This window comes from Malus sylvestris, chromosome 4, assembly GCF_916048215.2.
Source record: "Malus sylvestris chromosome 4, drMalSylv7.2, whole genome shotgun sequence".
Taxonomy (NCBI): Eukaryota; Viridiplantae; Streptophyta; class Magnoliopsida; order Rosales; family Rosaceae; genus Malus; species Malus sylvestris.
This window is the reverse complement of record NC_062263.1, coordinates 2,446,763-2,462,834: the sequence shown is the minus strand read 5'-3', so window position 1 is coordinate 2,462,834 and position 16,072 is coordinate 2,446,763. Positions and strand designations below refer to the sequence as shown.

Genomic DNA, 16,072 nt, shown 5'->3' with positions numbered 1-16,072 from the left:
CTGACCTCTCCATGCACCGTTTTGAAGTTGTTTGTTTAAAATTCTAGTCCATTCAGATCGATGGTTCTGGGGAGTGTTGACAACCCACTTAATTTGTGCTTAATTTTTGTTTTAGCAATATAAAGTTTACAGTAATCAATTTTCTTAATTGTACACCTCTATAGATAAGGAATCCCTTGTTTATGTTCTACTAACTCCTAATTGTAACATATGTAAACGTGAATGTAACTATATTGGCTAAAGCACACATGCATGTTCTCGTTTGTGCTGTTAAAAATATAGATACTATGTTAAAATATAGTGCCTAGAGCTTATGGGGAATTTTCTGTTATGCATTCTTTTCTTTGTGAAGGCATATACTTACAGAGATACAATCCTTGTTGAGTAATAAGGAGAAAACATTTTTAATTTATATACAATAGAAAAGAAAATCTTACCGATGTACGTACAAAAGTAAATCTTTCAAGAAAAGGAAAATAAAACACAATCCTATTTGGTTTTGGATGTTCTTTTTTTAATAAACGATATTATCTACACTAAAGGTGTGAGGGTCGGCTATTATGTGGTTCAAATTCCTCTTTGACGAGAATCAAACTTAGACATCTCACTTACCAAGAAAGAAGAATCCCACTAGACCGTACTAAGTGCGCATGTTGGATGTTGACTCACTCCAACATGTGCACGCACCTAATTTTGAATTTCCATCCCGAACTTTAAATTAGTTTAAAATCAAGGGTTGTTTTATTCACGGCCCAAATATTGTTGATTACACCCACATATATTTTTTCAATTAAAATTTATCTTAAATAACCCACGTTCTTTCTCATAGTATCCTCACACCCCACACCCACATCATCCTTTTGTATACCATATTCGTCTCTTGATTTCAAATTAGATGGTGACGGTACTTCCTTTTGCACCATTAACCCATCCTTAGATGTTTTTCTCTCAATAAGAGAAAAGAAAGAAAACCTCCCCATGAAGCTTCCATGACATAACCTAAACAGCCTCTTCTCCAACCATTGGAAAGCAAAAGCAAGTATATACTTACTATTGATAGGTGAAGGAAGCCTTCTGAAATGTCAATTTTATGTTCTATTCATCAAAAATAACATTTTCTCACCAACATGTTTGTATTTTTATTGGTTAGAGTTTTGTTATAGAATAGACGATGAGACACTGATAGTGCCTTTGAGAGCTTGAAAAATAACTTGGGTCATGCCTTTTTTTTGTTTTTTGTTTTTATAATTTTTGTAGAGATGGATTAAGTAAGATTAGCTCTTCATCAACAGCGATGTACGAGGCACCAACCCTCCTGGGCCATCCCACATCTACTAGATTTTATTTATAATATGAAGAAAAAAGGAAAAGTAAAACAAGTGCGGGAAGAGGGGGAGGAGGGACTAGAACAATACCCGCTAAAAATAATTAATGAAAATAATATATTCTAGTTTAAGAATTCTTCGGCTTCCGTCACCTAAAATTGATTTCCTATAAATCCACTGCTGGTATTTCACTGCAAATCCACTTCCTGCACAACAACAATTTGCTTTCATGATATTTGGGTTACACGTTGAAAGTGATATGGAGTGCATTCATTATCTTTATTTTCATTGTTAAAACTTGATGGGTCTAAATAGTCATTTCATATGGTATATACTTCATTTAATAATAAATTTTAATACAGCTCCTTTCACAATACATGAGGTGCTAATAAAAAAAAATTATACAATAAAATATAACTTGTATAAAAAAAACGAAGAGAACTTTAACGAAAAGCTCCCGGTACTGTTCACTTTAACGAAAAACCATATTTTTACACTAAAAAGTCAATCCTGGTACTATTCAATTTACCTTTTATTTTGTCTTTATCGTTAAAACTCAAAGTTTTCAAGTCTTTTTCATTAGTTTTCCTAAAAAACAATACATGAGGTGCTAATAAAAAACAATTATAAAATAAAATATAACTTGTATAAAAAAAAATGTTTGCATTTATTTCCTAGCACAGCTGTTATTCTAGAAGGGAAAATAAAATAAACGTCACACCGTACAAATTACTAGGTCATATAATTTTTTGGTAGACTACATATATATGGAAGACTGTGGTGCATGATATCGAAGATAAGTCCACTCCATTGTTGGTCAAATAAAATAAACATTACATGTTCAACGTTGAAATAATTATGTGAGCCATTAATTTGGTTCAATACAAGTATTTTTTTTTGGGTAAATTACATAGTAGCCCCTCAGGTTTGAGCTCTATTGCAATCTCATACAACATCTTTAAAACATTTCACTTTCATACCTCAAGTACTATTTTATTTCAATTTCATACAACCGTTAGATTTTCCATCCATGGATCTGTTAAATGCTGACGTGGCTGCCACATATATGACACGTGGCTGCCAAATGTCTGCCACGTGGCAAATAAAATAATTTTTTAATTTTTTTTTAAAAACCTGAAATTGGAAGAAAAAAAAAGGTCCGAACCCAGAAGAAGAAGAAAGAGAAAGAGAAGAAGAAGAAGAAAGAGGAGGGAGGAGAAAGAAGAAGAAGAAGAAGAAAAAAAAAAAGAAAAAAGAAAGGGGTCCGAACCCAGAAGAAGGAGGAAGAAGAAGAAAGAGGAGGAGGAGGAGGAGGAGGAGGAGGAGGAAGAAGAAGAAGAAGAAGAAGAAAAAAAAAAAAAAAGGGACCGAACCCAGAAAAAGGAGGAAGAAGAAGAAGAGAAGAAGAAAGAGGAGGAGGAGGGAGAAGAAGAAAAAAAAATAAAATAAGGTCCGAACCCAGAAGAAGAAGAAAAAGAAAGAGAAGAAGAAGAAGAAAGAGAAGAAGAAGAAGAAAGAGAAAGAGAAGAAGAAGAAAGAGAAAAGAAAAAAAAAGGACCGAACCCAGAAGAAGAAGAGAAGAAGAGAAGAAGAAAGAGGAGGAGGGAGAAGAAGAAGAAGAAGAAGAAGAAAAAAAAAAAAGGTCCGAACCCAGAAGAAGAAGAAAGAGAAAGAGAAAAAGAAGAAGAAGAAGAAGAAGAAGAAGAAGAAGAAAGAGAAAGAGAAGAAGAAGAAAGAGAAGAAAAAAAAAAAAGGGACCGAACCCAGAAGAAGGAGGAAGAAGAAGAAAGAGGAGGAGGAGGGAGAAGAAGAAGAAGAAGAAGAAAAAAAAAAAAAAAGTTCGAACCCAGAAGAAGAAGAAAGAGAGAGAAGAAGAAGAAGAAAGAGAAAAAAAAAAAGTGACAAATATGTTTTTTTTAGAAAGAGAGAGAAGAAGAAGAAAGAGAGAAAAAAAAAAAGAAGTGGCAAATATGTTTTTTTTTTTTTTAATTAAAAAATTATTTTATTTGCCACGTGGCAGACATTTGGCAGCCACGTGTCATATATGTGGCAGCCACGTCAGCATTTAACAGATCCATTGATGGAAAATCTAACGGTTGTATGAAATTGAAATAAAATAGTACTTGAGGTATGAAAGTGAAATGTTTTAAAGATGTTGTATGAGATTGAAATAGAGCTCAAACCTGAGGGGCTACTATGTAATTTACCCTCTTTTTTTTTTGTACAACAATATATTTACATTAAGAGAAAGAGATGAGTTCGGCTAAGTCACATAATAGGCAGCCTAATTTGGTATTGAATTGGTCATCCACGAAATTTCGTTACCAATTAGCTCAAATCTTGTGAAGAGGAATACCACCAGACCATAAAATTGAGAGATGATACAAGCATTCTTTAAAAACAAGAATTTTGAATTCGAATAACAACCATTCATGTAAGGTGGTCGTGCACATATAGCAATTTTTCTTGGGTGTCACACAGCAATTCTGTGAGAAATGCCAGTACATAATCAGCAATGTATTCAATTGAACGGATCCAAATTTGCATGATTTAATTCCTCAGTCATAGCTACTAATTCCAATGTGAAAATAGAAGATCTATAGTCCAAAACCATGACCCCCTTTTTTGATGACCAAGAATTTTATTGGATGATCCTTGTATGGATGACTTGTGCTGAGTGGCAATTATACCATAGTAAAACATCCAAACCCAAAATCTTTTTTTAGGCAATTAGCTCAAATCTAATCGAAGTAGGTCATTGTATTAAACATTAAGGAATGGAAAATTTGGCCAAGTTACACAATGCATCAATCAAAATAATTTGATGTTAAACTCACTAGATCTACAAAGTTGAATGTAAGACTACTCACTTATAAGTAGAGACAAGTTTTTCATATACAAGGACATTGCGGGTTGAAATTTTGGATAAGTCATATGATGAGTCAACCATATTTTGGTATCAAATTCAAGGGAGTTGAAACCTATGACCTGACATACACTTACAAGTGAAGAAAAATACCACTAGATTATAATACTAAGCTTGTCATTTTGAAGAATCGAACATAAACCTCATATTTAAAATAGGGGCTTTTAGATCTAGGTCCAAAAACATAGATGGTTTTTAGGAGTTAGTCCAACTATCTAATTACATGTTTTTATTTCTTTTATACTCATTATATATGTTTTTTAAATATTAAAAATCAATTAAATTCTTCTAATATTATGCATTTTTCAACTCCAAAAAATCTAATTAATATCTTACAACAAAAAAAAAAAAAACTAATATACTAACGTAAAAACATTCTACCTTAACTCAAGTAACAAATATATGAATATATATTATACCTGTAAGCGAGATATGAAACCTGACTAAAAGGTAGGAAAAAATATAATATACCTACAAGCACGACACATTAATTTGTGACACATTGATTATAAAAAACAATCTGTCATATGGATATATAAAAATATTAACCTGTGATACAGGTTAATTATAAAAATTAAAAATAAAATCTATAAATGGGGTTTAAAGCAGGAGGAAGAACAAGAAATAACAAAAAGTAAAAATAAAAAGAAATAATCAAAGAGATAATTAGGAAGAAATTTGATTTTTATAATAAATCTTATCATTGAATAGATAATTATTGATAATAAAATAATTAAATTTAAGGAATTTGACTTATTTTAATAAATTGGACTATTCCTACTATTGGCTAAAAAAATTGGACTTATATCAAGTTTTCCCTTTAAAATATAGAAAAATACCATTAAACTATACTGTAATAAACTAATTTGCATTATCTTTTACACTATATGAGGTTGACAAATGACAAATCATTGTCCCTAATGGAGGAAAGGGATCCTCTCTCCCTTCCACCAAATCCACTAATTCGGGCCCTTGAAATTTGATCCAATTTATGATAACTTTAGTCGTTGGATCAAATTTCAAGGGTCCGAATTAGTGGATTTGGTGGAATGAATCCCGGAGAATATCCTTTTTCCCTAATGGATGGTTGGAGTATTTCATTATATTTGTTAGAATTAATCCATGATAGGTGGGCCACGTACTCCTAGGGTCACAAAGTTGATGATGAAGTGCTTAGTGAACAATACTTGACTACTTAAAGATGAATATGAATTCCTACTCAAAACTCTTAGTATTTTAAACATAGAGTTTTGTACTTATGATCACAACCGTTCATACTATGAATCACAATGTAAAGATCATCTCTACAAAAATAAATTTAAATTAAGGTCGTTTAGGCAATTTATTGTGGCAAATACATAGACGGTTCGTAATGCTTTTACAAATACCGTTCATTTGTTTTAAAATAGTTTGATGACTAAACGACCTTAATTTTAATTGATTTTTTGCAGAGGTAATCTTTATAGGGTGATTTATAATATGAATGGTTCTGATTATAAACACGAAGTTCTATAAATTGGCAACAAACAATTTTGAGGAATTTTAAGTAGGAGTTCCTACTCGTCTTTGAGTAGCTAAGTATTGTTCATGTTGAGTGGGTTGATAAAGTTTGAAAAAAATTATTCGTTAGAGGGTTTTGACATGCATATATATTTTAATCAACTTTCTTAATTGTACATCTCTATAGATAAGGAATCCCTTGTTTATGCAAACGTAAGTTTAACTACATTGGGTAGAGTAAATGAGCTCCCGCTTGTGCTGTTAAAATATAGAGCCTAAAAATTGTTACACATTATTGTCTCTGTTGAGGCATGAATTTATTGAGATACAATCTTTGTTGAGTAAGAAGAAAACATTTTTAATCTATTTTATAATAAAAAATAAAATCCTAACCTTTGTACAAATGGAAGTCTTCCAAGAAAAGAAAAATAAATCACAATTCTATTTGAACTTAGATGTTGACCCACCCCCAACGTGAGCACCAGCCGAAATTTGAATTTTCATCCCCAAACTTTAAATTAATTTAAAGTAAAATATAACTTGTATCGAAAAATAAATTGTAGATTTATTTCCTAGTACAACTGTTCTTCTAGATGGGAAAATAAAATAAACATACCACAGCATACAAATTATTAGGTCATATAACTTTTTGATAGACTGCACATATATGGAAAGCTGTGGTTGCATGACCTCGGAGGTAAGTCCACTCCACTACTTGGTCAAATAAAATAAACATCACATGTTCAACGTGCAAATAATTATGTGAGTCATTAATTTGGTTCGATACAAGTTTTTGCTTTGAGGATATCACTATATTTACACTAAAAAAAGATGAGTTTAGCTGAGCAGTCTATTATTGAATTCGCCAGTTATGATATTTCAACTTTAAATCTCTTACTTGTAAGTGAATATAAATACCACCAGACAACAATAATAAGTGACACTACAAATATTCATTAAAAGCGAGAATTTTGAAATCGAATGACCACCATTCATATAAGGTGGTTATGCACATCAAGTTAAGGGATGTCCTTTACATAGCAATTTTTCATGCGTGTCGCACAGCAATTCTGTGAGCAATGCCACTACATTATTTAATTCATCAGTCATAGCTACTAATTCCAATAATAGAAGCCATGACCCCATTTTTGGATGACCAAGAATTTTATTGGATGATCCTTGTATAGATGACTTGTGCTGAGTGGTAATTATACCATATTAAAATATCCAAACCCAAAATCTTAACCTTAAAGGCAATTAGCTCAAATCAATTTTAGGACATTGTATTAAACATTACGAATGGGAAATTTGGCTAAGTTACACTGGTTCTAAAAGACGTTATCCACTAGCTAGTCGGGCGGTGGGCTGGGGCCTACTGCCTAAGCGGCTAGGCGGGGGCTTAGGCATACTAAACGGGTTTAAGTAAATTTATGATATATTATATAAACAAGTGCCAATTTATATTAAAAAAAAACACATAATTGTAATGGCATACATAAATTGATAAATAATATGACATGTAGAATATAAAGTATTAGACAACCATATTGAAAATATGGAGAACAAGCATATAATGTGTATTCATTCAAGTATTCAACAAGTCTCTTGAGAGTCACGACAGAGGCGGGTTTCGGCATGCTAGGCATGCTAGGCAGGCTAGAAGCCTAAGCAAGTCTAGGCCCACTTTCTTAATTTTCAAACGCCTAGGAACTAATCGCAGTTATGTCCAGCCGCTTAGCACCTAGGCGGAAATTTTTAGAACAATATGTGTCAGTCAAAATAATTTGATGTTAAACTCACCAGATCTACAAAGTCGAATGTAAAACCTCTTATTTATAAGCGGAGACAAATTTTCATATACAACAATATTGCGGGTTGAAATTTTGGATAAGTCATACGATAAGTGAATCATAATTTGGTATCAAATTCCAGGGAGGCGAAACCTATGACCTACTATGCACTTACAAGTGAAGAGAAATATCTCTAGACCACAATACTAAGCCTGTCATTTTGAAGAATCGAACATATACTTCATAATTAAAATATAGAGAAATACCATTAAACTATACTGTAATAAACTAATATCTATTTTCATTATCTTTTGCACTATATGATGGCTGGCGTATTTCATTATATTTGTTAGAATTAATCCATGATATGGTGGGCCACGTACGTCTAGGATCACAAAGTTGATGATGAAGAGTTGAGTGGGTTGATGAAGTTTGAAACAATTATTCCTCAAAAGATTTTAGACATGCATTTCCTTCTCGAGCACGTTGGGGGGGGGGGGGATTTAATCTGAACCATTCATTTCAACCATCAGACATCTATAAATTGACTCCTTCATTAGAAGAACATGCATTCGTACTTGACTTGAGAGTTTGGGTATTGGTTTGTCAAGGTTAATCTGCAGATCATGGCTAATCATGGTTATTGTGGGGTTTTACTATCTCTTACTTTGTTAAGTTTGGCTATTCATGGAAGCTTCTGCTTCCCTGAAATTAATGGAGATAACAAGGGTTCTCCACGTACCACTACTGATAAGGGAAAAAGATGGGCAGTTCTGGTTGCAGGATCAAGTGGTTACGACAACTACAGGCACCAGGTTTAAGCTTGTCCAAAATTTTGATTAATTAGTAACATTTTATGTTAATTGTGTTACAAGTAATAAAATTTAGGGCTAATCTTTGTCGTTCCATGCAGGCTGACATATGCCATGCGTACCAGATACTTAAAAAAGGAGGACTGAAAGACGAGAACATCATCGTTTTCATGTACGATGATATCGCGTACAACTCGGAAAATCCTCGAAAAGGTGTCATCATCAACAAGCCAAATGGTCATGATGTTTATAAAGGAGTTCCCAAGGTTGTAACTAATTTTCTGAGTCTGATTTTTAATTTCTATCTGGTTAATTTGTTAGTTTAACATTGTTTAGTTACCTGTAAGTATTTTTTTTTTTCTAATGCAGGATTATACAGGAGATCATGTTAACGCACGCAATCTCTATGCTGTTATTCTCGGAGACAAAAGTGCTCTCACCGGAGGAAGTGGCAAGGTTCTAAGTAGCGGTCCGAATGACCATGTTTTCATATATTATGCAGACCCTGGTTCTGTAAGATTACTTGGTAATCTGTAGTTTTATTTTATTTTATTAACTTTGAAAATATATATTTGGTGATCTTATATAGTCCCATAAATTCAGTAAATTTTCTTCTTCGGATTGCATATGAATAGTATATTTTGTTCAGGGATGCCCAGCGATTATGTTTATGCGAAAGATCTCATACGTGTACTACAGAAGAAGCATGCTTCTAAAGGTTAGAAAAGCATGGTAAGAAGGTTCACTTGAGTACCAGTCTTACTGAAGTTTTCAATTCTTTTTTTGATGATTTTCTGAGGTTTTGATGCATTTATGTGAAAAAAATAGGTATTTTACATTGAAGCTTGCGAGGCAGGGAGCATGTTTGAGGGCCTCCTTTCAAGTAATCTGAATATTTATGCTACCACTGCATCGAATGCAGAAGAGAGTAGGTATGGAACATATTGTCCCGGTGACCCATCAGTTCCTAACGAGTTTGATACTTGTTTGGGAGACTTGTATAGCATTTCCTGGATGGAGGCTTGGTAATGCAGTGCCTTTCTTTTTGAAAATGCTGTTCTAATTTTACGGAGTACATTACTTTGTCAGTTTCAAACACATTTTCTATCAAATGCCTGCACTAATTGCTTTGTTGTTCCGGTGACTTTTGGACCATATTTTCACATTTGAGAGCAATGACATAAGTGATTTGCATAAAGAAACTTTGGAGAATCAATATGAAAGGGTAATATTTTGAAAATTTCTCGTGTGTAAAATATTTATGGATATCATAATGTCTAATGTTGGTGAAATTAGAATAATATGACCATGTCGATTGAATTACAGGTTCGAAGCAGAACAACCAATTCGAATGTTATGCAGTACGGAGATATGAGTCATAAACAGGAGTTCCTCTTTGCTTACATGGGTGCAGATCTTTCTAATCGTAGCCATACTTCCACCAGCGATATCTCTTCACCCTCGATCTCAAGGGCTGTTGACCAACGTGACACGAAGCTCCTCTACTTTCAACAAAAGGTTTCTGCTCTTCTTTTGTTCTGAATTCCAAACTTCGATGTGTTTAACTTTCATGTATACACATATATGTATTGATTAGTACATGCCAAACTCTCCGGCTAGAGAACTTTTCGTATGTTTTTGACAATTTGTATTTTTCGTTATATATGTGTCAGCTGCAAAGAGCTCCTACCGGATCTCAAGAGAAACAGGGTGCTCAGAAGCAGCTGCTGCGTGAAATTGCTCGTAGGAAAAACGTGGACTATAGCATAACGAAACTAGGGGAGGCTTTGTTCGGACACGAGAAGAGCTCAAACGTTTTAATGAATGTTAGGCCACAGGGCCAACCTGTGGTAGATAATTGGGACTGCTTCAAGAACTTTGTAAGTTCATCTCCTGTAATTCTATACATCCAATTGATCTAGACGACACGCAAGTGCTTGTGCTTCTTTCTTCAGTTTTTTGAAGTAAACAAGTCTTATCTCCGAGATAATTTATTTTGAGTCTTTCGATGTAGTTGAATATTTATGAGAAGTACTGTGGACATTTATCTGCATACGGAATGAAGTACACGCGAGCTATAGCCAACATTTGCAATGCTGGAATTACCGCAGAGAAAATGGTTGCAGCATCTGATCAAACTTGTGCAAACAAACCCAATGTCTAGAACTTCCTTTCTGGTCAGATAAATGATCAATACATGTATGTGTGATGTGTTGGATGCTAAACCATTTCTGGAGTTGATCTTGAAGAAATTGCAGCAGCTAGACTAAGAAAGCCATCGGCTATTTTCTTTTGAAATGTAACGGCTAGTTCAAGTTAAATAATAGTTTTTTACAAATGTAAGGCTTAGATTAAAAGCTCCAATGACCGGCTAAGATTAGCTTTGTACGAACAGGTTGGTGAGCATTTTGTCAGCTAGCTCCAATGGAGATAAGGGCTGACTGTGCAATCCCAAAACCCGATCAATGACATATATATGTGTGTGTGCTATGAGCTGCCGCAGTAGCAGTCTCCAATAACCGACATTCCCTTCTTAAATTCTGTGCAATCATCACCATTTTTGGTGACCTCTATCCTTTCCAAAACTAGCATACAAAAAACCATCTTTACAAAACACTATCATGATGCAATAAGAAAACCGAAATAATACAAAATATTTTCGGAAATGGTCTTGCAAGGCTGGTGAAGCAAAATCTCTACTGGGAGAAAAGAATTTAACTAAAGAACAAAAAAATTAGTTATGTATACCATTGTAGGCCAAGTTTGATCCTTTTTAACCGTTGATCTGGACTCTTAATGTGAAGATTCATCCTTCATTTCTCTTAAATAATTTCCAGTTTGGTATGCCAACAGTTTCGTTGTTTCATGACAAGGAGAAAACCTGTGTTGGATTTGGTTTATAAACTCCGATGGGAGGGAGGTACTCGTGCATTATATTGTCTCGTCATACGCGAGGATTTCCAATCTCATATATTTTTTATTAGAAGTCATATCTAAAATTGAACTAATCAAAATACAATACTAGTTCCAAACTAATTTCAGCATCACAGACAAGCATCCAATTCTCCTCCTCTTCGACGTTCTGGCTTGCCTTCTAATATTTCTCACCTTGCTTAATTGAAGACGTCTAGCGCTTCTCACCGTTCGAGACCTGCCCACAACCCGAACAGACCTTCCCCTAGACTTTAACCTTACATGGCGATGGCTACGAGTAACATGCCTACTTGAAGGGTAAATAGAGCTCTGCAGCCTATCCTTTCTTCTCCTGGTGACTAACTTCCGTTTTCTACTGACGTTTAAGTTATGATAGTTATCCCACATGTCATTTTCTTTACTCGAACTGAAGCCTTGTTCTATGTCTGGAAATTGGCGGCGGCGATGGCGGTGCGGTGATGCAGTCAGCCTATCCACCTAGTGTTCCTTAGCTTGTACCACAAGAAACAAGTAATATCTCCCAATGCAAACCCATACGTCTCACATGCAGCCCAACACATTTTATATAGGCTTTTTCCAATGCATTGGAAGATCCCGAGCTTGAATAATAGATGGAAGAACAATAAAGCTGAAAGAAAATAAAAGATACGAGTAAAGCAACAAATCAACCATTCTGAAAAGTGAAGCTCAAATTTAAATGCTCTTCGGAGAATCTTCGAATCGAAGAAAATAGTGAAAGTAATATTAAACTAATTAAAGAATGACGAATTACTTATGTAGCCTAGAATCGATATCATTAACTTTCTCAACAGATTGGAGACACAAAGATGCTCAATAAAACATATCAAATCTCCTCCTTCTTTTCAGACTATGTTGGCTTTTATGGTTTCCGTTTTTTAAATTAATGTGCACCTCGGCATACAGGTTCACATTCTTGTTTTATTTTTTCTTAACCTTGTGATGTTCCTTGTTTTGTTTTGCAGGTTTAGACCTTTAGGTTCGGCTTTAGAGGGTTTAGATTTCATGTCCCCCCTTCTTTTCCTTGTATCTTTGTTGTTTTTGTTTCTAGAATGGTAAAGTTTATGTCCCCCTTCTTTTTCAGGTATTTTTATCCTTTTTTTTTCTTGTATTACAAGGGGTTAGGTTTCTATACCCATGACTAGGTGTACTATTTTTTTTTCGTTATCAATAAAACTCTCCTCGTACCGTCGAGGTTTTCCAAAAAGAAAAAATCTCCCCCTTCTTTTCATGCATTTTTTTATATCCTTTTTCTTTGTATTATGAGGGGATAGGTTTATGTTCCCCTTGACTAGGTGTATCTTTTTTTCGATATCTAACATTTTGGTATTATCCCTCATATCTAACATTTTGGTATTATCCTTCTTACTAACTTGACATCAATTCAGTGGGACTGAAATCTTTCACCCAAACATAGTCTTAATGATTCTTGGAGTTCTTTCACCCGAACACAGTGAAATCAATAATTGTTTGGCCATTTGACATTCGTATTTTCGTTTTAGGTTTTTTTTCCTTTAATCATTTGGCATATTTAATGACATAATACGCACAATAATGTCCATAGTTCTCACTAGTAAATCATTTCGTATATCATTTATGCAATATTTCCAATAAGATAAATGTACAGACTGATGAAACTTACACAAAACTTTGTATTATTGATCTGAGACGGCAAAGCAACATTCCACAGGTGTATGCAATCCTTTCCTAGATGGAAGAAGTTGTGACCCGATAGCCCAAGATGACGTAGGACAATGTGGACAGTTCAGAAAGCAGTGAATAATATAAAATCAAAACCTATCAATGACAAAATTTAAAAAACAAACCTATTAAGGCTAAACTTAATAAATCTTGACCATAATATAACACAAATTCAGTGTCCCACTGAAAGCCAACACCGTCGCTTTCGAGCCGTTTTCCGGCCAGACCACGGCGAGTTAGCCATCTAAAAATGTACCATTCTCTTTGTCTCGTCGAGAAGTATGATTTTCATTTTTGAATTCTACACTTTCCTATCTTCATTTTGATATATTATGGGTTGAATTTGGTTAAGAAACGATTGAATTACGAAGCTTTGAAAATTTCCCAAACTTCCGGCCAAGAGCTCCGGGACACTTAACGGAGTTTTTAACGGAATGACCAAAATGATAGATAATGGACAATCTCAAGGACCACTTTGATTGATTTGAAATGTTAGGGACCAAAGTGATGAGTTATACAAATCTTCGGGACCATTTTGGCTATTTACCCATCTTGTTATTGTCTCAATGCACAGCGATGTACCGAGGTGTAGGAAAGTTTCTCTCAAATATAGGCACTCATTTACCAAGATGCATACTTGGAGTTGTTCTAAAATTAATATTGGATAACCAGTACATTTATCTTTATATTTACTATAACCTTTTGATCCAACTCTATTTGGGGTTTTCTTCCCTTCTCGTGGTTGAGTTCACATATGAAAAAGAACAACGATAAAACACAAACAGTGATAGACAAGCTATTCAATCAGTTGTACACATGTCTTCTTTCTTCTTTTTCCCTTTTGGTTCTTCCATTTTCTGCACTTACAATTCATTGATGGGAACCAAACATCTGAGAAAATATAAACTCAACAACCAAAACCCAGAATTATAAATCCAAGAAGATAATTGAAAGTTTGTACATTTGCTATCCCTATCATTTCCTGTATAGTTGGAGAATAGAAACTAGATCTTACTTTTTCATTGATTAATTCAGTATTATATTTTCAAACTCAAACAAACGCAGAGTACTCATGTCTAATATTACAAAGAAAAGAGAGATTTTTGTATCTATGTCAAGAATCAAACATAAAATCCCACCCAAAGTAAAAATCAATAACAATAATAAAAAGGTTCACAAAAATACTCTTAAAAAGCGGGGTATTGTTTACTCTCGTGTCTCAGTTTCTCTAGGACCAAATAGTCGTCTCAAAATGTGGGGTATTGTTGGAAGTCTTGAGACTCTTGTCCCACATTGGGGAAAACAAGATTCCTAAGGGCCTTTATATAGATTTAGTACTTTAGGCCTCGTTTGGCAGCTCGGATTGTACTGACTATTTATGTCGGATAGGATAAATAGTCACCGGACAGTACTGACTAAATTAATCGGGTGTTTGGTGCAGTATCGGATTAATAATCGTATTATTTATACAGTGTTTGGTATTATATCGGATAGGAGGAAAACTTAAAATAAAATTAAACTTAAAAAAAAAAAAAAAAAACAACTGAAAATCTGGTTCCCAGATCTCTTCGCGCCCCCCCCCAAACTCCCTCCCTCTCTCTCCTTTCTTCTTCCCCGACTACGAAGAATCCTAAATAATGAAACCCAGATCTCTCCGCCGCACCCCCAAACTCCCTCCCTTTCTCTCTTCTTCTTCTTCCCCGAAGGCAGTTGCAGGTGACAGGGAAGACGATGACAGAAGGCGACGGGACGGCGATGGCGAGAGAAGGTGACGGGGAGGACAACGGCGATGGCAGAAGGTGACGGGGACAGCGATGGCGAGAGGAGGTGACAGGGAGGACGACGACGCCAAGGAAAGGTGAGAAAGAGTGGCTCGAGTTCGCGAGCGGAGAGCGAGGGTGAGAACGAGCGGAGAGCGAGAGCGAGCGGAAAGGAAGAGACGAGGCCGACTAAGTTATATGGTGAATTTGGACGGTATAACGAAGCAGGTAAACACCGGGTAAAAAAGGTGGGCCTGGATTATTTAATCCGGTGCCTATTTAATCCAAACGGCACCAAACACCGTACACCGTATTATTAGTACTATCCGGTGCCTTATATGGTGTGCCAAACAGGGCCTTAGTCTAGTAATTACAACATGGGCCATTTGTAAATGGATTGAAGGCTTGGGCCTTATGGTTGTGTGGATTAGGCTTGTGTAATATAGCCTAAATACAATTAATATTAATTAATCAAGACAAGGGCAACGTTTTGATTAAAAGACACAGCTCTTAGAAAGAGTTGTGTACCTTCAAATACACTGAACAGATATTTGAAAGGGTGTGAAACAGTCTATATATCTGCAATCACAGAAAGCAAATTCGCTAGAATTCTAGAATCCAGTGCGGGTTGTAGAATTAGGTAGTTGAATCCTGATCGAGCAGACGTTGTTGAACCACAAGCACAAGAGTGGGACGTAAATACTGTTCGAAGAACATAGCTATTACGTTAGCCTCTACCTTCTGTAATCAAGTTAGTACCATTGATATTCTTGTATTTATTTCTGTATTTCATTTTGCACAGCAAGTATTTTGATTTATAAATATTCTACAATTTCGAGTTCTGTTATTTTTATTTATTTCTGAATTGTTCTCCAACAATTAGGTTCCCTAACTGCGTGTTTTTACTGTTTTGTTCTTCCAATTCAATAAAAAGTTTGGATATCTTGCAGCTACTGATGTGTGTATATATATATATATATATATATATATATATAACAACAACATTCAAACTAGTAAGGAGAAGAATGAACTTCTATATATATTATCAATGTAGTGATGAATAAATGTATACAATTAATCTGTTCAGACCAAAAACAATGTACAATCTTTAAAGGCCAAAACTGTATCATCAAAGTTGATCAACCTCTTCTTCCTTAAGTTTTGGTGTAATATTGGAAATGCTAAATAGCCAAAATGGTCCCTGAGATTTGCATAACTCATCACTTTGGTCCCTAACATTTCAAATAGATAAAAATGGTCCCTAAGATTGTCCACCATCCATCATTTTGGTCATTCCATTAAAAAC

At 34.7% G+C, this 16,072-nt stretch overlaps 2 pseudogenes; one reads left to right on the top strand and one right to left on the bottom strand.

Moving 5' to 3' along the window:
• Positions 1 to 8,152: 8,152 nt before the first annotated feature.
• LOC126618895 (vacuolar-processing enzyme-like) lies at positions 8,153 to 10,740 on the top strand (annotated as a pseudogene).
• A 634-nt stretch (positions 10,741 to 11,374) lies between these two features.
• On the bottom strand, positions 11,375 to 12,444 carry LOC126619676 (uncharacterized; annotated as a pseudogene).
• Between the last annotated feature and the right edge of the window lie 3,628 nt (positions 12,445 to 16,072).